Source organism: Myiozetetes cayanensis, unplaced genomic scaffold (genome assembly GCF_022539395.1).
Source record: "Myiozetetes cayanensis isolate MyiCay16 unplaced genomic scaffold, myiCay2020 scf10, whole genome shotgun sequence".
Lineage (NCBI taxonomy): Eukaryota > Metazoa > Chordata > Aves > Passeriformes > Tyrannidae > Myiozetetes > Myiozetetes cayanensis.
In genome coordinates, this window is record NW_026086605.1 from 2023438 (window position 1) to 2045797 (window position 22360).

General features: G+C 42.5%; 1 long non-coding RNA gene across 2 annotated transcripts in view; it reads right to left on the reverse strand.

Annotated features, from left to right (window-relative positions):
- Nucleotides 1-19045: 19045 nt before the first annotated feature.
- Nucleotides 19046-22360, reverse strand: part of LOC126652982 (uncharacterized) — an 87875-nt gene continuing 84560 nt past the window's right edge. For both annotated transcript variants that reach the window (XR_007632095.1, XR_007632096.1), the window contains exon 3: nt 19046-20411. This is a non-coding gene — a long non-coding RNA (uncharacterized LOC126652982). The remainder of the gene's footprint in view (nt 20412-22360) is intronic.

The window sequence follows — 22360 nt, forward strand, 5'->3', positions numbered from 1 at the left end:
TGTCACTGATGGTTACTTCTGGTAAACTCATTCGATTGCTCAGTATCGGGGAGCCTTTACTAATTTTCTCTCTGCAGGCAGCAGAGATAAGAAAAGTGCACTGCCAGCTTTTTTAGTGCTGCTAGAGCCTTAAAGCTGCTTTTTAACACAGATGGTGCAGGGTGAAATAGAGTCTCATATTTCTTTCTAATAATAGCTATCATTCACAGGGAATTATATTCCCCAGGTACTTATCTGCTTCTCATATACACCCATTTACATACATATATACATCAACACAGATTAAAAAGAGGCATTTATGCATATAAAAAAAGACCACTTAAGGCAGAGTGTTCAGAATCTCCTTTTTCAGGCTTCCTGGGGGCTGCCCTGCCGTGCTTCAGGACAGAGCATGTGGTGCGCTACCTCAGGGATTTATTTCAACTTGCATGGCAATCTACTGTGAAATTATGATTTCTCAGTGCTGAGTGGCTGTTCCTGGCAGGAAATGAGGTTTATGAATGCTGATGAGAGGTGATTGGAGCCCACCACACAGCTCTTTTCCCTCCACTGCAGAGGAAGGTTCTTCTCCTTCCCTGCTCTGCGCTCCAGGTTTTGGAGGAAGTCCCAGTGGCTGTGCAGGAGTAGCTCTGGAGCCTTTCAGGACAGAAATTTCCCCCTCCACCCCCCAAATACATCAGTGCAGATGGATCTGTGCCTCTCCTGGGAGTTTCTCTCTGCAACAGCGAGAGGTGAATGAAGGTGGCAGGAGGGAAAAGGGAAGCAGCCAACCCGGGTTTGGGATTCCCCTTTGTAGGAGAACACGATGGCAGTGAGCAACAGTGCTGGAAATCTCCTCAGCTCCCTCAGGACAGCCATCACAGACAGGAATGCAGAAGGAATCCAGCATTCCTGGAAGGAATCCCCTGCACATATGGAAGGGGTTGTTCTGCTCACCTGTAGCCAGGAGAAGCCTGGGTTGCCAAGGCAAACCTTAGGGGAGGGGCTCAGCACCAAATAAAGTTGAGTAAAGGGGATTTAGTCTCTTCTGCTTCCACCCCAGGTAGAAAACCTGCCACAATATACCAAGATCCTGGGTCATTAAGGTCCTGCCTGAAAAGGGATGGGTATTGCATTCAAGAGACCAACTTTTTCTAGTTTCCCCCCTGTATCTGCAGCCAAAGTGATGCAAGAGATTACAAATATACACCAGGAGAGCAGGTGAAAAACTTGGCATTATTACAGGAAGACCTTGGCCTTGGATGCCAACGATGCTACAACTTGGCTGGGATCAGCTATGTCATGCCATGCCCAGGCATTTGTCAGTGCACCTTCATGGGGAAAAAAATTGAAACAAAAAGAAATTAATGGGAAAAAAAAATGAAACACTGGCAGCATCTTTAGGTAAAGCTGTGTTCAATCTAGTGCTATTGATTTTTAGATTATTTGACATATTAGTCACTTCTGTGTAGCATCTTTTGATTTATGACTTTACTCTTGCTCCTCAGCTTTCAGACCAGTGAACCCGACCTGTGATGTGCAATTCTCCAACCCACTGGCCTGGCTGTGACCAGTGCCTTTACTCATCAAAACAGGATCAATCCTGAGGTCCATCTTTGCCCTCCTGTCACCACTAGACATGTAAAGGGGGAGGGTAAGAATTTCTTCACATGATACATGTGTAGATGCTCCTGCACAGAGGACACTTGAGAGCTCTCCCACTGCTCACCTGGGGCTCCTGGATTGGGAATCCTGACCCGAATGCAGGACGTGCTGCTGGGACAGCAGCAGCATTGATTTGTGCTGTGGCATTCCCATCTGAGGCAAAAATAAGAGGTTCTGCTTTCAGGTGGTCTAATAATCATCTCATCTGCTTTTATAAGCACCAACCTCACAGGTACATCACCTTGAATTCTGATTTGTGTCTCTGGGAACTGCAGAAACAATACATAAAGTTCTCATATGACAACTCATTTTCCCTCTTATTATGCACAAATCCTCTTAGATGAGTAGACTCCAATAGCTGGAATTTATCTTCTTAAAAACTATAGGGTTCAATGACTTTCTTTCTAGAGTTTTGTATGTCACTGGAGTTCTGAAAAATTTAGCATCTACATGACAGCAGAATATGAAGGACACTGTCTTTTGGGGTTAGAAGGCAGCTGTCACTGAGTTAGATGAGAAAGAGTTTGGGATTACATTGCTCCCATTTTTTAAAAATATCTCTGGTTCTGACTGAAAATATTCTGGATCCCCGTATGAAAACTGTATGTTTTCTTTGTCTGATACTGATTTTAATTGCAGCTAATTAGCACTGAGTTATTTACATGACTTGTTTATTTGAGAAGGAGAGAGAGATGATATCTGTTAGATGATACATTTTCCAGCTGTTGGAAGCGTGCAGTGTTTGAAAGTTAATTTAAAAAGAAATGGAATGGAAGTATCAAAATATTTAGTTTAATATGCTGTTAAATGCCAGAGTCATTAAATCCAAACTGAACTGATCTAAACCTTAATTTTCTTATGTTCCTTTTCATCCTTTGTACCCAAATCTTAGAACACAAATCTTATCCTTTTACTGTTAAATGACACTTCTTGAACCACAGTCATTTAACTTGGAATTGCCATGCTTATTTGTAAAGTTAAGAGTACTAAAGGAAGCTTAAACCCCATATAATTGAAAACATCAAATTATATAGCCATGAAAATGGGATTTAGAATGGAAATAGCAGCTGATGCTTAACTGAAATAGATATGTTGGAGTAACAGTTATGTACCTGACTTTTAATTCTTCAGATGACTCACTGAGGCAGGAGTCACCAGTGTTGTAATTTTGAAAAAGGTATAGGTCAAATATCTTAATTACCAGACCATGTTCCTTGGTTATTGCAAATATATCTCAATTTAGGTTTCAGTGTAAGTAATAAACCTGAAAACATTTTAAGCTGATTAAATGAAAGTGAATTTCATATTACAACGTGCAAAACCACACCTACAGAATAAATAATGAGCCCCTGAAGGGAATTTAAATATAAAGTGATTAATACCCTAATGATTGGCTGATGGATAATATAGTCTTATGCAAAGCATACTTATGAAACAGGCACCTATGCTTGCAGTCAGTCCATGTGGGTGGGCTTGCAGCTGGAAAACACTCAGCTGGGGTCTCTGTGTGGGTGTAAAGGTCCCTACACACCCTCACATGGAGGCTGCAGAACAGGGACTAACCCCTTAGCCTTCTGTAGTCATTCACATCCTAGCTGGAAAATGCCAAAGAAGGTCAAATATCACTGACCTCAGTGTTTGTGAAGAGTTTCTGCCGAGCACAGGACAAATCTGTAAAGAATAAACATGATTTTACTCCAATTCTCAGTCACTTCATTAGCACAACCAAGCAGCAAGTACAACGTGCAAAGAGCTTCTTAATTTGCACACATTTTATCTGTCAAGTCTTTGGTTTATTGTTTCTTTTAATTGCACATTTTAGTAAGGAGGGCTGGGAAAAGCTGGAAGGGTCAAAACAAGGATCTTGGAGGATAAAGTGTTGTCCTTAAGAGCAATTCCTACTGGAAGAAAATATGATGATTGAGAGGTCAGTGGTGCTAGGGGAAGCACAAGATAAGTCACAAGCTATTTGAAGTAACGTTTCCTTTGATCTGCCAGGCCTTTCCATACATAAGGAAATCCAGTGGGGTGCTAAAGGCTTTGCTAATCTTCCTAAGGATATTCTGAGGATGCTTGAGGCTGGGGTTAAAGAGGCCTTTCAGTGCAGCTTGACTTGTGAGCTTTTGAAATACAGAACTAACCCTCCTCTCAAAGATACTTGCAAAGCAGCTGTTCACATTAGCAAATGGGTGGATGAGGTCAGGCCAGGAAAGTCATGTTAAAAAGAGAACCTTCAGATCAGCTTTGCCCTTAGGAGTCTGCCCAGGGCAGTGATATTGTGGGGTTCCCACAGGGCTTTAGGAACAGAGCATATTAAGAATGAGGGTGGTTTAAAATCCTTGTGGAAAAATAGGTAATCAAAGGGCTGAGTTGGTCAAAATCATTGACAGTTATTGTCAGTCAGGTGGTTGGGCAAAGCAAAGATGTGCTTGGGAAGATTCAAGCTCCTCATTCTAACATCTAATTTTTAGGCCAACCTTTAACATTATAGCATGGCATTCATCTGAAATAACAGCTGAAGCCAGGCATGAAAGCAGAATCAACATTTGACTAAAGAGCCTGAAAGTAAACTGAGGAGCCTTTCATTTGTCAAGAGAGTTCAAGAATCATCCAGGGGAGGAAAATGATGCAGGCATCACTGGGACATTTGGATTGAGGGCTGGGGTGAGTTCCCCTGCAGCTGCTGCAGCCAGAGCCAACTCTCTTCTTCTCACAAGATGCCTGGGGCAGCTCACTTACTTACTCCCAACGTTTTTCCAAGTGGGTTTTCTTAATCAGTCAATTAAAAAGCCCAGGATGGAGCTTATGGATGAAATACTAGGGCAAGACATAGAAAAACACCTTCCTCTGCTGGCAACACCTGCAACCTACCTGCTGGTCTGTGCTGTGTGGGACAGCCAGCCTCCCTCTGAGGAAGGTTAATATCCCTAAACACCAGCTAAGCATAATTTTCAAATACTCTCAGATGTCCAAGTACTGTTTAGTTGTTCCATTCAAAGCGAAATACCTTTAACATGAAGAATTTCCCCACTTCAGAAAACGGTAAATGTTAGTGGTTGGGGTTAGAGCACATCTGTGGGAGGTGAGAGTTGAGTCATCTCAACCAAAGGAAAAAAAAAATTATTCCTAGGGTTTTACTTTGCAGGTAAGTACTTTAATCAGTGGTCCATGGGCAGAGACTTAAATACAAGAGTTAAAGCACTGCTTTGGTGTTTATCTGTCCTGGGTTCGTTATTGTCATTATTTATTTGGTTTTGTCTTATCTGGGGACGTGAGTCACTGCATTCCTGAGGAAAGTGCCAGCATTTTCACTTGGAATGGCAGTGTGGTGTCCAACTGCTTTCAACTGCCCTATTTTTATATCTGACTGCACATGAAAGGAAGCATTTTTAATTCTGTAAAAAGTTTTGAGCCAATATACCTGGAACTGGCAGGCAGGGAATCCTCTGAAGCCAAACACAGCCTAAGGCTGAGATAGGAACCAATCTTTATGCTGTTAAGGCTCAGTTTCTGTGCAGGAGCAGGGATGTAGGTGCTTTGAAGAACCTCACTGGCAGAGACCAAATAACTAGACAACTTGAAATCCTACTTTCATTTTGAAGAACCAGACTTCAGATATGTAAGTCAGTACATCCCTGCTGAAATTTGGTAAATGCACCTATGTGAAACTTGGCAAATCCAGATTCAGAGTTTTTTTCACCAACATTTTGAGTATGGGCTATTCCAAATATATACTTGGGATTTTTAGCAAAAATAGAAAAAAAATATTAATCCTTCTTGCTCATTGCTTAGGGAATTCTTTTTAATGAATAAGTCTCTGTCTAATAGTAAACTGACACCTCTTAAAAGCATGATGTGAGCTGGGGAAGAATAAATATCCTTCCCTTTTTAGACATCGTGGCTGGTGGCTTTACCTTTTGTAGGTGTAGTTTACTGGATGAAACAGAGAGGAAGTCCAGTTAGAACCTCAAAAACATCTTAAAAAGACATGAAAGACAGGTTTTTATTCAGGGCACACATTTCTTGCCTCACACTGAGCAGGTTTCTAAGGGCTGGCTCCATGTAAACAGTCACAGAGGCTAAATAGGGCAGCTAAGTCAAAAGGTGAGCTCATGGAAACCACTGATCATTTATTGCCTCACCTCAGAGACCTCTCAACTCCATGTGGCTGTCGCTTTCAGGCTTCAAACTTTTCCCTGGTTTGGAACCCTTCTGCAAACCCAGAATTGCCTCAGCCCTGAGCCTGCCAAGCAGCCTGGCACATCATCTGCTCCACGGAGTCCCCAAAGGTGCACGATTCCCACCCCCTCCCAGGAGGCCTCCAGGGAGGAAACGTGCCCAGATTATGTCCAGCACATCCTTACACGTTAGTCTGCTTGTAAAAACCCACAGTGGCTGCTGCTGTCTTTCGAAAATTAATCAGAGAAAAAGATTTTTTTTGGTTTTTAATAGATCATTAGAGCTTTTCTGCTCATGGTAGATGGGAGTAGGAGCGTATCTCCTGGTTCTAAGGCAGGAGTCTGGGTTGCAGTTCCTCCCCAGCCACCCTGATGAAGCTGAGAGTGTCAGACAGGGCTCATCCCTCTGCATGTTTGAAGGGAGAGCAAGGCAGAGACCTGGATATACCAAACCATGGCATTATGAGTAGGTAGAAGTACTGATTTGAGTTCTGTAATGCCTAACACTAAAGCTCGAACATCAAGGAGGCAGAAACACCTTGGAGCACTGCAATACATCAGAGTGGACATGGATCCACAGATACAAGATGGTTGGAAGGCCAGAAAGTCCCTTTTAATTTCTGAGTCCCAACCAGCACTTCTGTTTGTGACACTGGGAAGGACCCAAGAAGCTCTTTCCAGGCTTTGGCACTTTCCAGCACTACTGCATGAGCTTTGTCACTGTTCAGTGTCCCACACTTCACTTCGTCTGGGGAGAGAAATATCTCTGAAAAATAGACCCCAAGCATTTCAGTTCATCTGTTTTTGTGCACTGAATTGATGACTCGTAGAAAAATGAAACGAGATCAGCTACAGGTAATTGGTGTTTGCAAAATATTGCAGTGAAAGATTTTGCTGGCCACCACTTCCTCTGATGAGCTTGTGAAGGTCCATACTGTCTGGACATCCATTTCTCAGGGACAGCAGCTCACCACCACCCAGAAATATTTGGAAATGTTTATTTGGGTGGATGTGTATGAACACAGAGATAAGTGCATGTTTATGTATTTAACCACTAGGACTAAACTCTCTGGATGGAAGCTGATAAGGGCCAGATGAAAGCAAGCAGTGAAATGGTTACTAAAATAATCAAAATCCCTTATTGTATCCTCACAAAACAGTTTGTCACTGACATTGTTAAATGCCAGTGTTAAAATGTGTAACTAGAGAATTATATTAGATATCCTAACTTATGGGTAAGACAATGAAAGTTGGGCCAAATCTTGATGCTATTTACCTGAAGAAAAAAAAAAAATTCAGATTTGAAGAGAAACTGGTTTTATCCAGAGAGAAAACAACAAAGAAAGAAACAGAGCTGGAGCAACACACAGGTTACGTGCACTGTAACGTGTAAGGCATAAAAACCGAGGGCTGCACAGGCCAGAAACTGAACAAAGCAGAAAAATCCAGAGTTTTACACTGAAGAGGCTATGTGGTGATGTGGTCAGATGGCAGGACAGAGTGCCAGGAGGTGCCCATCACCAGATGAGGGTCTGGATCGCCCTGCGCAGCCACGAGGTCTTTGTGCCTCATGGAAACCAAAACGAGCCGGGCAGGGCCTCGCCAGAAACCAACACTGCACCTCAGAACTGCTTTCCAAGCCAGGTCATGAACACAAATGTTCCTTTGGAAAGTACCTAACAGTGCATTTAGAGTGGAGACACGCTTTCAAAAACCTTCTAAAAAAACAGTCCAGTGGTGCTGTGAGCAGTCCAAGGGTGGCCCCCTGAAACTTCTCTATCCCCACTAAACCTAAATTTCCAAATTCCTACTAGGCTGACCCCTTATTGATACTGAAGGTAAAGTGGCTGTTTCCTGAGTTTCTCTGTACTTCATTAAAACCCAAACTGCAGAGGAGGCCAAAAGAGGAAAGAAAACCCTGTGGGCGAACATCCCACCTATGGAAGGCAATGGCCAATCCTGAATCAGGTTCTGTGGGGAAAGATTCCTTCTTGTGCTTTTGTTTGTAGATAAAAATACGTTGCATGGATGAAATTAGAAATTACTTCACCGAGCTCTGGTAGTAATGATAGCAATCTGATATAAGTTTGAGAAGAATCAAATTTAAATGCTCCCTGTCTTCAAGAAGTATTGATCTTCATCAGCTCCAGCTGTTGACCTCTGATCATTTGCTGTTGTTCAGTTCTTTGTGTATCAGTGGTAGCTGCATTGGCTATTTTTAAGTGCTGTGCATTTTAATGCTCACAAGTAGTACAGTCTTACAGTTACACTGGGAAGTTTTGGGGAGTATGTAAATCTGAGCTGTGCAATTTGGAACAACCACTCTGTTGAGTATGCACTTAAACTGTGCTTAAGCTTCTTCCATCTGATATTCTCTGCCTATGAATTTAGGGATTTTTCTTGCTGTAGAGTATATGATACCTGCCAAATCTCCTGGAATTCTGGGTCTTTGGGGTCACATGAAAAAAACCTCCCATCTCTCTCTCTCTACTCCATCCATCTGTTTTTTCCCGAGCCAGCGCTTTTTTGTAGCGCTGGGTCAGGAAGGTGGAGCGCTGTGAGCCCAACAGCTGTTGCACAAAAAGCAGGGCTGCAGAGCTGGGCTGGTGAGCAGCAGAGGATGCCAAAGGCAGCCCTTCTTGTAGGAAGGCCACCACAGGAACACAGATGGGGAGACCTCTGCCTAAGGCCAAAGGACGCGCTGCCCAAGGACGAAGAGGAGCCGGTGCTATGCGTGGGGTGGATGCAGTAAACATGACAGAGGGGCTGCAGTTAAAAAGGAAAATAGCACTTCCCAGAAGAGCAGAGAGAAAAAAATGTGAATGTGAAAAAGCCCCTGAGATGATGAAAGGCTCTAATGGAAAGTGATGGGAAAAGGGGAGGTCGTACACGCGTGGCAGTTGACAGGTGAAAGCTGATTTCCTTTTGGGTTTCTGTTTAGTAACAGATGTGGCAGGAAGTTCCAGTGGAATTAAAAAAAAATAAATAAAAAAAAATCACAGAAACCACACCAGGAGCGTTGAGAGGGGTGGGCAGGACGGTGTCTGTCACGGGAACAAAGGCAATGTTTGTACACTTTGAAAGGGCAGCCGTTGACGTACACGACAAGAGATGTAAAAGGGCTCTTTGATTTGAGCCACAGACAGCTTTCAAAGTTTGACAGCTTTCAAAGTGCACAAGACTGGATCAGATCCTTTTTCTGGATATAAAGGGTCTCCTAAGTGAAAACAAATCTAGCCTGTGGCTCCTTAGCCAAGGCAGAGGGGAACCAAGGGGCTCCTTCCACCCCAGGACTTCTCCAGTTGCAGCAGAATCACTGGGATTGCACGACAGTGGCTTAGTGAGGGCAATTCTGAGCGTCACCAGCCAAAAACTGAGAGCAAACCAACTGCCACACAACCTCCTTGGAAACAGGGGGAGATAAAGGGAGATTCAGAGGAGCATGTTTAGCTCTGTACCTCTTTCCTTGCCCCCAAACCCTCTTTTCCTGAAAGCTGGATGGCCAAAGGCAAGCACAGAGTGCAACTGGGAGTGCTGGTGGCTGAAAGCCAACTGCATGGCCCGAGTCTTGGGCTGCACCATGACCAGTCTTGTAGGTTGTGGTGGAGCTTTGAACACTGGAACAGGCAGCAGAGGCATCAGCAGTGTTGGGCAGTGGGAAGAACAGCCTCAGGTGACATGCAGTTATGTTTGAACACTGTCAGGGACACTGGCTGGGTGTTTCTCACCACTGGTACACGTCTGCAGCCTCCAGCTTCAGGACTACAGTCATCCAGTTCGTATTTCAGACATAATCCTGAGTGTGTGTCCCAGCATCGTATGTCAGAGAGGGACAGGCATAAATATAGAGTTGGAAATTTCCCAAACACGTTTGTCATAAGGTCAAATAATTGGAGAGAAGCTCGGTCCAGTTAATAATTAATAGCAGGCTTTTAAAGTAGGAAAACTCATCTTGTTTGTTATAATTCATTGTTGCAGAATGTGATTATGTTCTGCTGAATTTATGAGGGAAATCCTCAAACCTCTGCTTAGTTTTTAGTGCCAGATGACTCAGTTTTGTTATCCTTTCAGCAATAATTTTTGATATAATGAAAAATGCAATATGATTTATACAGAAGAGTTTATGTCTTCACTGTAAATAAACACTGTTAAACAGCCATTAAGCTGAATCAAGAAATACATGGTTTAAGATGCAGTTTACAAGCTAGTGGAGATCAAAAATGATAAATAGCATGACAATCTTTTTGGAAAGGATGTAAGTCTTCATGCTTCCAGGACGTAAGATAACCTCTAATTAATGGGGGCTAGTAAGAATTCTTTCCTGTCAGCAAGTTATTTCATAATTGCCTTCTGTAGGGCTTCCTGTACTTTCCTCTGAAGCAGCTGGTTCGCTTCTGCAGGAGCAGTGTGATAAAATCAATAAATCCCTGACCCACTCCTGTACCTCTGGGGATGTCTTTTCTTTATGGGAACTTCTCATCCTCCCAAGCCCCAGGTTCAGTTTGCTTTGTTTGCAAGGCAAAGGCTGCAAAATGCCAAGGCAGGAGGAAGGACTTGCTTTCTTTAGTGATGCCTTCACGTGTGACAGGAAAAACAAAACCTAAATCCTTCAGCTCACGTGCTGGCACGTAGGAAGGAAGGTAAAGTAAGTTTTTACAAGAACTTCACCTGCAGGAGCAGTTACTTGTCTTGTTAATATGGACCCACAGTACACGTGTACTGTGTCCTTCTGACAGGGGGAAATAAATAGCTTAAGTCTTGTGAGGGTGCCTGGGTAAAAGAAATCTAACTCCAACCATCATCTGAGCTTTGGAGCTGTGTTTAGGAAACCTTCCCCCTTTGCCCTTGCCCTCAAATCTGTTGCTTGCAATTTTCCCTCGGTATTCCCACTTGTCAAAACTGCTTTTGGAGTAAATTCTTATTTTTGGTACGTAACAGGTAGGCCTCCAAAATAACCTGGTGGTTGCAGTCACTGGGTTCAAAGATAGGTGGAGAAAACAGCCCTCTGGAAGTGCCTGTGCCCTTCTATCTGTTCTACAAAGCAGTTGAGGGATTGGCACAGGCTTAGACTGGCTTAGTTTAAATTTAAGTTAATTGAAAGTTGATACAATGAATCACGTCTAATGTGTCATTGGAAAGCAGATTTTTTTTTTTGATCTCTAGCTAATAATGTAGTCTAAGATAATAGCATGTGTCCACCTTTTAATATATGGGAAGTAGGCTGGGAAAGGGAAGGTTTCCCAGTGATAAAACTGCAGATGCACACACCTGGTTTTGGAAGATGGCCTTCCTGTGGGTCAGGGTCTGAACCAATTAAAGGAAGTCTTAACTGGACATGAATGAGCTTTTTTCTGTCCTCTAGGCAATCCAACAGCAGGACACTTCACTGAGGTATATTTGCAATTCCCTCCATCCCCTTCTTCTTCCATCAATGTCAAAGCATGAATTATATTGTCTTTTTTTTTTTTTTCTCTTGTTTGGACATGAATCAGGAAAAATGAATCTACTGATGCTTCAGATCCCTGTGACTTCTGGAGGTTGTACTGATCATCAGTGACTAGCTGTGAGTAAAGCCTTCAAGCCTTATTCAAACATTACAGCACTAATTATAGTTTCCTTAAGTAAAATGCTCCTAAACTATAATTACCCAAAAGATTATATGTTGGCAGTTACACAAGAAATTGTATTATAAGATTCTACCGGGGGGCTGAGCTCACCCCACTGTCTCAGTCAATCAAATCTCTCGAGAACAAATGCAGTAGTTAAGTGCTGGCACTGGAAAAGCAGCTCTGTGTTCTCCCCAGCCCCAATATCTGCAGAAAACTCACTCAATATTCAGCATGCACTATTCAGTTTACAGTGTTGCCCCCAATTTTTAGCTGCTGTAAACAGATGTTGATCTGCTGAATATTGATTTCCATCAGTTCAGGTCTGAGCTCTCTGTGTTTGATTTGAGGAGCACTGTTAACCACCATCAAGAAGGAAAACAACTGTAATGCATGTTTTGGGGTTTTTAGAAAAAGAAAAGGAGGGGAATTTTGCAGGATGGTTCTGGTAAAACAGACCCTCTTGCCCATGCCCTTCTGCATGTTCACTGTCCATCCATTTGTGTGCATGAAACACAGCTCAGGGCTGCATCACAGCTCACAGAAATCAAGGTGTTGAAGAAGTTGTGTGTGAATTTCCTGTGTCTGGTAGTCAACCCTGCTGACACTTCATGGGAGAGAGTGGTCCCTGGTGAAACAGCAGAGACCCCTGTGGAATTACCCCATGACAACTCACATCTACTGAGGAGCAAGAGATAAATGAAACAGGACTGGGAATTTGGAACCAGTTCAGACTTTGGAGTGTATGGAGCAGAGGTTTGCTTATCACCCTCTGTAAACCCACACTCCCTTCCTGCACACCATCAGGTAGTTTCTTTTAACACAAAATACACGAGCAGTGTAAAACCTCTTATTCCTGCTTACTTGAATTCAATTTTCTTATTTACCCCTACAATCTGTTGGTTTGGCTGCATGACATCGACTTCCAGCTAAAATAATTTACTCACTAATTAATTTCCCAGACAACAGGGAAAGCAATTAAGAGGATTAAGAATGCGTTTTCATACTGTTCAGAAATACAGCTCTGAGGAGCTTTTAAAGAATGCAGAAGATTCTGATATTCACTTTGCTTTTCCTTAGGTACCAGCTGGGGAAATGATCAGAAAGTCCATTAAATGTTTCTCACTCCCCCACTTGTGCATATAACCCAGCTACCAGAGTTGCAAATACATTTAAATTGAAGACTACCTGCTTCCTTCCTCAAAACAGTGCTGTGAGATTTTTTGTTGTTAAATAATCCACTTACCTCCTCGCTGCCTGTTCCTGTTGGATTCCATGGATGCTGCTGCTGTAGCTCCACAGGATGGATGTGTCCTTAACCCAGCTCTGCACACCCCCTTGCTCCTCTGGGTAGAATTCACAAATTCTAAAATTGCACGTGCTGAGGGGTTTCTTGGAATTAAAACACGTTTTGCATATACACAGAAAAGTGGAAAAGCACGTGGCCATGTGGAAGTAGGTGCAAATTATATGGGAACGAGGCAAACTAAAGCACCTGTAAGCCAGGATCAGCAATTAGCACACACTACCCAATTCTGGTGTGAGGGGTTATTCAATTTAGGTGCAAATTAACAGGTTTGAGGAGAGTGCCTTAAAAATTACTAAAGCATTTCATGATTATGAGGGGGACTTTAATTTAGGAGACAATTACTGGTATTCTCACATTCTCACCTGAAGGTATTACCATTTTATGTCTCTTTAATAAGATAAGTTCTGGATTCCAAACATCAGCATTGGCTGTTGTTTAACAGAGTCTTTTTCCCTGTTTGTGGCTAAAAGAGTTCTTGTTCCATCCCAATTTTCATGGATTATCTAAGGGGAGTTCGAAAGAGCAGTGACAAACTCAGGTCAGGGATCTCACAGACCTTGCTGTGACCTCATTCACACCTGTTTAAAGTGGGATCAGTTCTGTGGGACTCAGAAAATGTGTACATTTGACTTCTAACTACACAATAGGCAGTGTGTAAAATGTGTTTTGAGATATACACACACACATATGGGGGGAAAAAATCATGGCAAGAAAGAGAGCAGTGGGACAGGATCATAGTGAGAACCAGATTTTCAAAAGCCATCAAGCAAGATCTGTAAATGCTCTGGAAAATCAAGTTACATAAGTGCAAAGAATCTCTCAGAAATCAGCGAGGTGCATTCCCTCACCCTCCTCTCCAGACATCTTCACAAAAATTGAGAAGACTGATATCCAAATATGAAAAAATGAGAACAAACTCATCACTGAACAGGAGTAAGAGAAAAGGAAATAGCTGATTTAATTAGGTTTTAAAGGATGACTCAGACCAGCATAAATCTCAATGAAAGGACAAAAATAATTACAGGTAATTAATGCCAAAGGATCTAAAGCTGAGGAATTTAGTTAGCCTTGAGCACAGCACATAACACACCCAGTTCTTCCTCCTGTAGATAACATGGTGCATCCACTAATTTAGGTCATGGAGTTTCTTTTACACTTGTAATTATTTTTAATACTGACATTTCTTTTGCCTTAAGGGAAACAGTGCTGATAGCACAAGCAAGTAAACCTGTCTAAGACACAGAAGCATTTCTGTTTTGTTATTCCTGGGGCTAAAATGGCATGAGTCAAAACCAAATTACATCCATCATTCTGCCACTGGATAGATCAGTATAAATTAACAGGATGCAAACAGAGCTAGATTCCATATTTTTTTTTCTCTCTCAAACTCTGCTACTCAGTAGCATTTCTCAGCCATGGATTTATTTAGGATGGTGCCAAAAGCCCAGCTCTTCAGTGGTCATACCCACACCTTCCAGAGCAGTCTAAAAGATATTTGGTTCTTTCCATTGATTCCACTGGACACGCTGATACAAATGTTGGAAAGATAAATAGAACATCTTGCCATTGCCATGAGCTTCAGGGCCACCATCTGGATGGACTAGATTGAGAGTATGGGTTTTGTCAAATGGTGCATTTTGGTAGTTCAGAAAGAAAAGCACCATTTCTTGGGTCAGAGCCTGCTCTATGTATTTCTGTTTCTTTGTATGGCTAAAGTCTATAGGTAGGTTTGTTTCTCACCACTTAGGGGGTTTCATAAACCTTATTTTACAGGGGGAAAAAATAATGGGAGTATGAAATAGGTCTAAAGTTCCCATATCAAATAACCTAAATTCCTCCAGGTGGTAAGCAACAAATGTTCAGAATCTTAAACAACTTAAATTGTGAATGCAAAATCCAGGGCATGTCCATCATGGAAATAAATTCATGACTAGGGCTGGTGCTTTCTTATACTTTTCTTTTTTCTTTTCTATGGTATTTCTCTGGTTGTCTATGAAAGCAGGATCCTTGATGCAACACTTCTTAATCCAGCTGCTCATATCCAGATATATATCCTTAGTTATCCATTTAGTGAAGTCTTGTATTTAGTGATAGAGAAATGATGCTATGGAAACATCTCTGTCTTAGCATGAATAAAACAACTGCAGAAATGAGCATGTCAGTCTTTGGGGATATTCAACAACAGTGAAGCAAAATGATCCATGTTATTGATGAAGGACAGAACCCATTTTATTGTGAATTAACTCTGGGAAAGGGACAAAGAAGTCAGTCTAAGTCTTTGAGGAGTGCTGACTGGGGAAGTATTTGCTTGTATATTCCACAAAACGAATGGGCAAGCTCCCTGAAGCCACAAGAACGTGCCCTCGTCCAAATGACAGGCGGCAAATTGCCTAAAACAAAGAAACAGGGATATAGTTTTACAGTTCAAACACATGCAGGGTGCTCGGGTTTGGTTTGCAAGGCTGGAAGGTCTCGTGGCAATCGGGCAAGTCCTGGCCTGCTTTGGCATCTCCAGGTGTGCTCCGGGTTATTGCACGGCCCCTTCTCCAGCCCCTGGTGTGAAATGGAGCCTGTGATTCCCTGAGGCACGAGGGACCTTGGAACAGAGCCCTGCATGGAGCAGGAGCTGCTCTGGGGGAGCCTGTGCCCCCCACAGTTGTTTGCTTGCCTTGGGATGCAGATGGAGGGGTTGCTGTGCACTGGACACTGCACCCCCAGGGCTGGTGGGCAGCAGGGCTGACCAGCTCATCCCAAATCCCTCCTCCTCACATACAGCAAAGGGGAAAAGGTGGTGGAGCAACCTCACTTTCCCCACTTCTGCCTTAGTGTGGTGGTTTTGAGCCCAGCTGGACATTAACACCACACAGACACTCGCTCAGCCCCCTCTCTCTCCCTCCCTCCCACCCCGGGGGAATGGGGAGGAGAATCAAAGCCAAACTTGTATGTTGAGATAAGAACAGTTTAATAATTGAAAATAAAGTAAAACACAGTAACAATGGTCAAATATGATAAGAATGATAATAAAAAGGGAAAAACGAGTGGTGCACAATGGATTGCTCACCACCCACTGACCACACCCAGCTCTGCTGTCCTTCTGGGTAACTCCTCCCCAGTTTATATACCAGGCATGATGTTCTGTGGTGTGGAAAATCCCTTTGGCCAGTTCAGGTCACCTTTCCCAGCTGTGCTCCTTCCCAGTTTCTTTTGCAAACCTCCTCACTGGCAGGTCATGAGGCAAGGAAGAAAAAAAAAAAGAAAAAAAGGGAAAAAAAAAGTTCTTGACTTAAGATAAACAGACTTAGCAGGGCCCAGCTGAAAGGCCACCCTACAACAAAGTATTCATTGCACTGGGACACAGCAGGAAAAGCCTCCTGTGGTCAGGCATTCAGCAAACACCCAGTCCTGCAATATGGCCAATACTCACTGTGCTTCTGGGAGGGGTGGTGGAGGTTTGTTCCCAATTCCCAGCAAAGGAAAATGGTGTGTGAACATCCAAATATGCCACTCTTTCAGACCAGGAGCTGTATGATTAAGCAGATGCATTAAGGTGACCACTAAATATGAAATAATGAACTCTATCTCTCTGCAGACCAGACCTTCACACAGTAAAATTAATGGGAATATGAAACCAACCATGGCCTGAGAGGAGCAGTTATTTTATGGATCTGCTTTGGGCAAGTAGGAAAAGCAGTCACAGATCTTTTTCCTTCAGCTTGTGGAAGTCAATAGAGAGACTCGAATTTTGACCACATAAAAGTCAATGCTTACTTTTAAAATGCAGTCTTCATAATAGAAAATGGAAGTTAGATAAAGACATTCCTCTCCTTTTGTTATCAATATGATTTTTTTTTAAAGCCTGCCTGCATCAGAATTGAGGCACAAGCTGAGCAGAATACAAAACCTCAAAACATGCAAATAAATCAATCATTCCTGTGTTATATATCTTACAAATATGACCCAAAAATAATTCTGGGTGTAGTTTTCAAACTTCAACGTTGCATAAACTAAACACCCTGCAGCACAATTGGACCGACTTGAATTACAAAGTTAAATAAATACACACTGGGATGTGTCTTTTGTTGCTGTTTTGTTACTTTTCCTTTTGCCTTTCAAAAGTTGTGTAATAGCTCATAGTACTTGATAAGTGAAAATTAGAAATGTCATTTAAAAGAGGGAAGTAATTTAATTTTGTGCTGCAGATTTCTAACATGTGCCTGTGGAAATGTTTTTCCTATCCCAGTGACTTCCCTCCTCTCAAATATTTAAGCTAGGACAGGGCATGCCTGAAAAAATGCATGTAAGAGCTTTTTTTTTTTTTTAATAAAAGAATTTAACCTCTGACTTTTACAAGCAGAGAGATTTGATTTCTAGATATGAGCTCTTTCCTTGCTTTTCGGTAAATTTTTCTTTACAGTCATTTGGAAAACTGTAAATGAGTCTTTATTGTGCATGACACTTGGAGCCCTTTTTTATTGACTTAAGCTGCTTCTTGCCAAAGTCAGAAGGCTGGAAAGCAAGGCCACTGGCATGGGAAGAAATGTGTAAAGAATAAAATTACTTTGGGTGGAAATAAAAGAACTGAAACGAAATAAAATAAACTTTCCCCTTTTTATGGTCATGTTTACTTCACAGACAGTAATGAGAGACCCAAACCAAGCTCACTGTCATGGGAAGGTGCAGGTGTTTGTGTTGCATCCAGCACTGTCAAAAGCTATAAGAATCTTGTGATTCAGACACATATCCTGGATGAGAACAAAGGGAAGAGTTTTACCTTAGCACCCTTTATTTCTCAGACCTTTTCTTCACCTTTAATTCCTCACAGTTGTTTCCTTTCCCTTCGTGATCTTCCACCCCAGTTTTCCCCTTTCTCTTCTCCCCTTTGCCTCTTTCCTGAAGTCATGTTGGCTCTCTGAATGTATGAATTATTTGAGGGTTATTGACTTATTGCAGGATTATTTTTGTGCAACAGTACTTTTAAATGACTATTTTAACTTCTATATATGAAGATACAAGTTCCTCTCCCCTCAGTTCCCGACAAGCAGGAAAACACAAAACAACTTCTCAGGAGATTTTCTTTAACCAGCTCTCATTCTTTCCTCATGTAGATGGATGATGGGAATTTCAGGAAGCAGGTTAGCCATTCCTCTCTCCAATTTTTAAACTGCACTGTCTGAACTCTGGGTTTGAGGGTGAGAGTAATGCAGGGATATCCTTCTGATCATGCACCCTGTCCCTATTGCTTGGAGCACTGAAGCTTCAGCTCTCTGCTCACCCTGATTTCTTCTTAAACTAAACCATTGACACTCAGATAAAAACTTCCACACATTTAAAGCTTCCCTGCCCTTTCTACTGCTCCCATGCACATAAACCTTTGGGACACTCAGGCCTTGCAAGGGAGGGAAGGAGCCAGCTGAGAAGAGGGATCTGAGGACTTCCCAGCAACGCCAACAGCCTCAGCCTGTGTTTGCTCAGTTTTTCTTAGTGTGGCCTGAGATTTGCAAATGCACCAAACCACAAACCCACAGCTCAGTTTGCAAAGGCCAGAGCCCAAGATTTAATATTTACAGTCACAGAAACAAATAGTTAGTGCATTTCTACTCTGCCTCTACTTGGCTTAGGAAAACAAAACCAACAGCGCCTTTCAGGCCAAAATTCGGTCTAATCCAACAAGTCTCACCTGTGCTCATATTGAAATCAAACCACACCATGAGATTCACATTGTTCTGAAACAAAACCAAAAGCATCTTCAGTTGACTCATTAAAAGGCATTGAATTCACCCAAAGTGCTGGTGTTGCAGCCTGTAATTAGTTCAGTGATTGTCCATTCCTGTGTCCACGTCAGCAATACCTCAGCTACCTGGTCTAAAACTCACAGGGAGAGTTTAGTCCAGTTTACACTGTCCTGGTTTGTGCTGTTTTAGGATCACACAGGTAAAAAGGTTGGGTTAGTTCTCAGAGTTCTGTGGGATAACTCATCCATGTAAATCCATCCCCATGGTCTTCATCACCTTAGAATATACTAAGTCTGCTAAAGAAACAACGTAAGTAGTTTTTTATTCTCATGTTATTACTGTCTGTGTCTTGGCAGGGTTTTTTTTTCTATCTACAGAAATACATTCTCACAAATAAGTGTACCTGGGCCAATTATTCAAGGTGAAGCTGCATGGACAAGATATTTTTGGTATACAGGTCAGGAGGAAAGGAGTTCCCTCAAGTACCTCTGCATTAAACTATCCAGTCCAGCCACATCCTGACAGAACAAATGTTAAGAGGGTAAAATAAATATCATTTTTGACACTGACCACGTCTCTCTCTCACAGAATGGCAATTCAGGAGCAGTCTCCATTCCAAAATCCAGTGGGACTTCTGCCTAGCAGGAGCCTTTTCCGTGCTGCTGGGTGGGATTTCATGCTTCAGCAACGTGGTTCTGTCTGCACTGGCTTCTGCTGTGCTGTATTATGGGGTGATTGTGAGTGCTCATCCAGGAGTAAATCCTTGACTAGAGAGGTTTAAAAAGCAATACAAAAGTTTATTTGGTAATAAATAACACTGCAAGGTCTAAACCTAAAGGGTTTATAGACAGCAGAAATCAGAACTCTCCTCTGTCAGTTGTTTTGGGTTGGTGAAACTAAAAATAACTCCTCACAAAGAGCTACTCTGTTTTTTGGTTTGTTTGTTTGTTTTTTTTCTCCAAAATCTAAACATTCCATTTAAAATTAACTTGTTTTGACTGAGCAATACAAAAGTAAAACATGAAAACAAAATAGTTACGTTTGGCACTCCCGTTTCTAGCTGAAACTCCTATAAATATTGCCTGAGCTTATGTGTTCACTCTTCCTGCATTTGGGAATCTCAGCCTCTGAGAGAGCTCCCACAGCAGTGGTGGCTGCTGGAAAAACAAACTTGGATGTACTGTACACAGGCAGGCAGCCAGCAGCACCTGGAAAATGAAAATAATATTTTAAAGGGGAAATACAGGCAATCCATGAGCACAGGGCTGACACATCCTGCAAGCACCTCCATCAGAGCTTAGGTGGTAAAATGTGGGTGGGAGGGAGCGGAGGAAAGTTGTGTTTGCTGTGCAGTCCGTAGTTTGCAATGCACTGAAGGACAATGTCCACCACCACCACCACCCATCTCACTCTGCCAGAAGGTTTTAGAGCAAGAAAACCCCTTTAGTCGTGCATTCTGTGGTGTGTCTGATGCTGGGCTTGGCTGCTGGTTCTGTGCCAGCCTCCTGGCGAGTTCAGAGCCACTGAGGCAGCGTTGGTGCTAAAGGATGGAGTTATGGGAACAGCAGCTCTGCAGAACGTGAATGCTCTGCTCCTGCTCCCTCAGCATTTACTGGCTCACCCCACAGAAGCTTGAGGCGAAGGAAATGTGGAAGGGCTGATGGGAAAGGGGAAATGAGCTCTGATGCCTTTTGCCTGGCGGACCTGAGTGAAATCCTCTCAAAGACAGCGAGAGGAGACAGCACCTCTGTGGGTTTTAGAGCAGGTCCTGTGTGTCTGTACCTTGTTTATGCTGTTCTGCTGGCTCATCCTGGAGATGCACAGGCCTCCTCTGCAAACTGCCTCTGTCTCATGGTGTCAGGTCACTGGTCTGTGCAACCCTCACATCCCACACCAGGATCTTTCCTGTCAGTGTGCACAGTCCTCCTGCTGCTGGTAAGCACTAGGGGAAAAAAAAAAATAATCAATTTACATCTTCCTCATTGGTGCTTTCTGATTTTACTCTGTACCCAAATTACACCTTCATTTCCTTCCTGCTTCCTTTTTCTTCCTTTCTGTCTTTCTCCTCCCTCCTTTTCCTTCTCTCCCTCTCTGCCTCTTTTTCTTTCCCCCCTAGAGATCAGATTTGATTCCCTGAGATTTGGAGGGGTGGAGTCTGGTTAATGCCACCTTCCTGCAGCAATATCAGAGCTGTAATATCACTATTTAAGTACAGTGAAGAGCTTCACCCCTCAAGGGCCATAGTGCCCCAAAATATGATTAACACATTAATAGAATTAAGGACAATCTGTGTCTTTCAAGGCTAGAATTCATGCTGTTACAACTGTAGCCTTAGGATTTTGACAGAAAAATGAAAGACTGAAAGTGTAATGACTTATGTGAAGACTCCTTTGTTCAAGGCAGTGACATCCAATAGCCAAAGGAAGAACGAAAATTACATTTTAATGAGAAACCATTTATCATGCGAGACAGAGGGAAGAGAAAATAAACCTTCCTTTAAAAAGGAAACCATGGAAATTAAAATACATAAATTGAAAGTATGTGATTTTCCTGGAAGAAAAACAAACTCTATTTGCTTGTTTGTTTGTGAGGATGTTATTATTTTTTAAATGAGGGGCAGCTGCATCATTTTACATTTTCACATGGATTAGTTCTCCATGTCTCAAGCAAATGGGTGGAAACCTGCACAGTTAGTTCCTGTAACACAGCTGAAATGGAAAGGTTTGTTTTCACAGAGATGTAGCTGTGTGTAGGGAGTATTTTGCTCCAAGAGTGATAAAAAGTAAACTGAACATGCAATGAATAAATGAAAGTGAAGAAAGGTCTTTTGTTCTCTTGATTAATCTTTACATTGAATCTTTTTTTCCAAGAAGCGGATGTAGCATCAGTTACAGCTCTATCTGAATATTCTCACATTTTTGTAGAGGAGCCAAAGAATATACAGTTTATAGAAACCTCGAGAACTGCTTCAGGTGAGATGACAGATACAGCAACAACTTCCTACCCCGAGCTCCCCCTCTGCTTGACAGCCAAGCCAAGCAATGCAAAAATGGGGAGCAAATCAAAACAAAACAAAGCAACAGATGGATTCCCAGCTGCACTTTGTACTCGAGAAGATACCACGTCAAGAAATGCTGGCTCGGCTGTGCTGAAGTTCCCACTGATTTAAAAGCAAACACAATTTCACTACATCAAGTGCAATCTAAGCTCTCGTACTGTAATAACAGAAATACTTATTATAATTTAAAAAAAAATAGAGTTTTATTCTAAATGCCAAATTTAGGTTCAAAACTCTTTCAGAACTGCAGTAGAAGAGTTGGGCTCCTGGTTTCTACTTGGCTCACCTCAGGAGTTGCTCAGGTGAGCTTTTACTTCTGCCTTTCTCCATGTGGAGATATCCCAGTGATTTCTCTCCTGTGCAAAACCAGACATGGTTTATGCCATATGGAAATTTTCTACCCTGGGGATATCTAGTCTCTTGTCAAGTTCTGTGATGATAGGGCAGTGCTTTCAAAAATAACTGGGGAGATTGATGGATGAAGAGGCACGTGGACACCTTCCAGCATCTGAAGGGAGCCGACAGGAAAGGTGGAGAGACACTGTTTACAAAAGCATGCAGTGACAGGACAAGGGGGAATGGATTCAAACCAAAAGAGAGCATGTTTAGATTAGATATCAGGAATAAATCCTTTCCTGTGAGGGTGGGCAGGCCCTGGCACAGGTTGCCCAGAGAAGCTGTGGCTGCCCCATCCCCTGGAAGTGTCCAAGGCCAGGTTGGACGGGGCTTGGAGCAACCTGGGATAAGTGGAAGGTGTCCCTGCCTGTGGTAGGGGGATGTAATGAAATGATCCTTAAAGTCCCTTCCAATCCAGGCTATTCTATGATTCCACG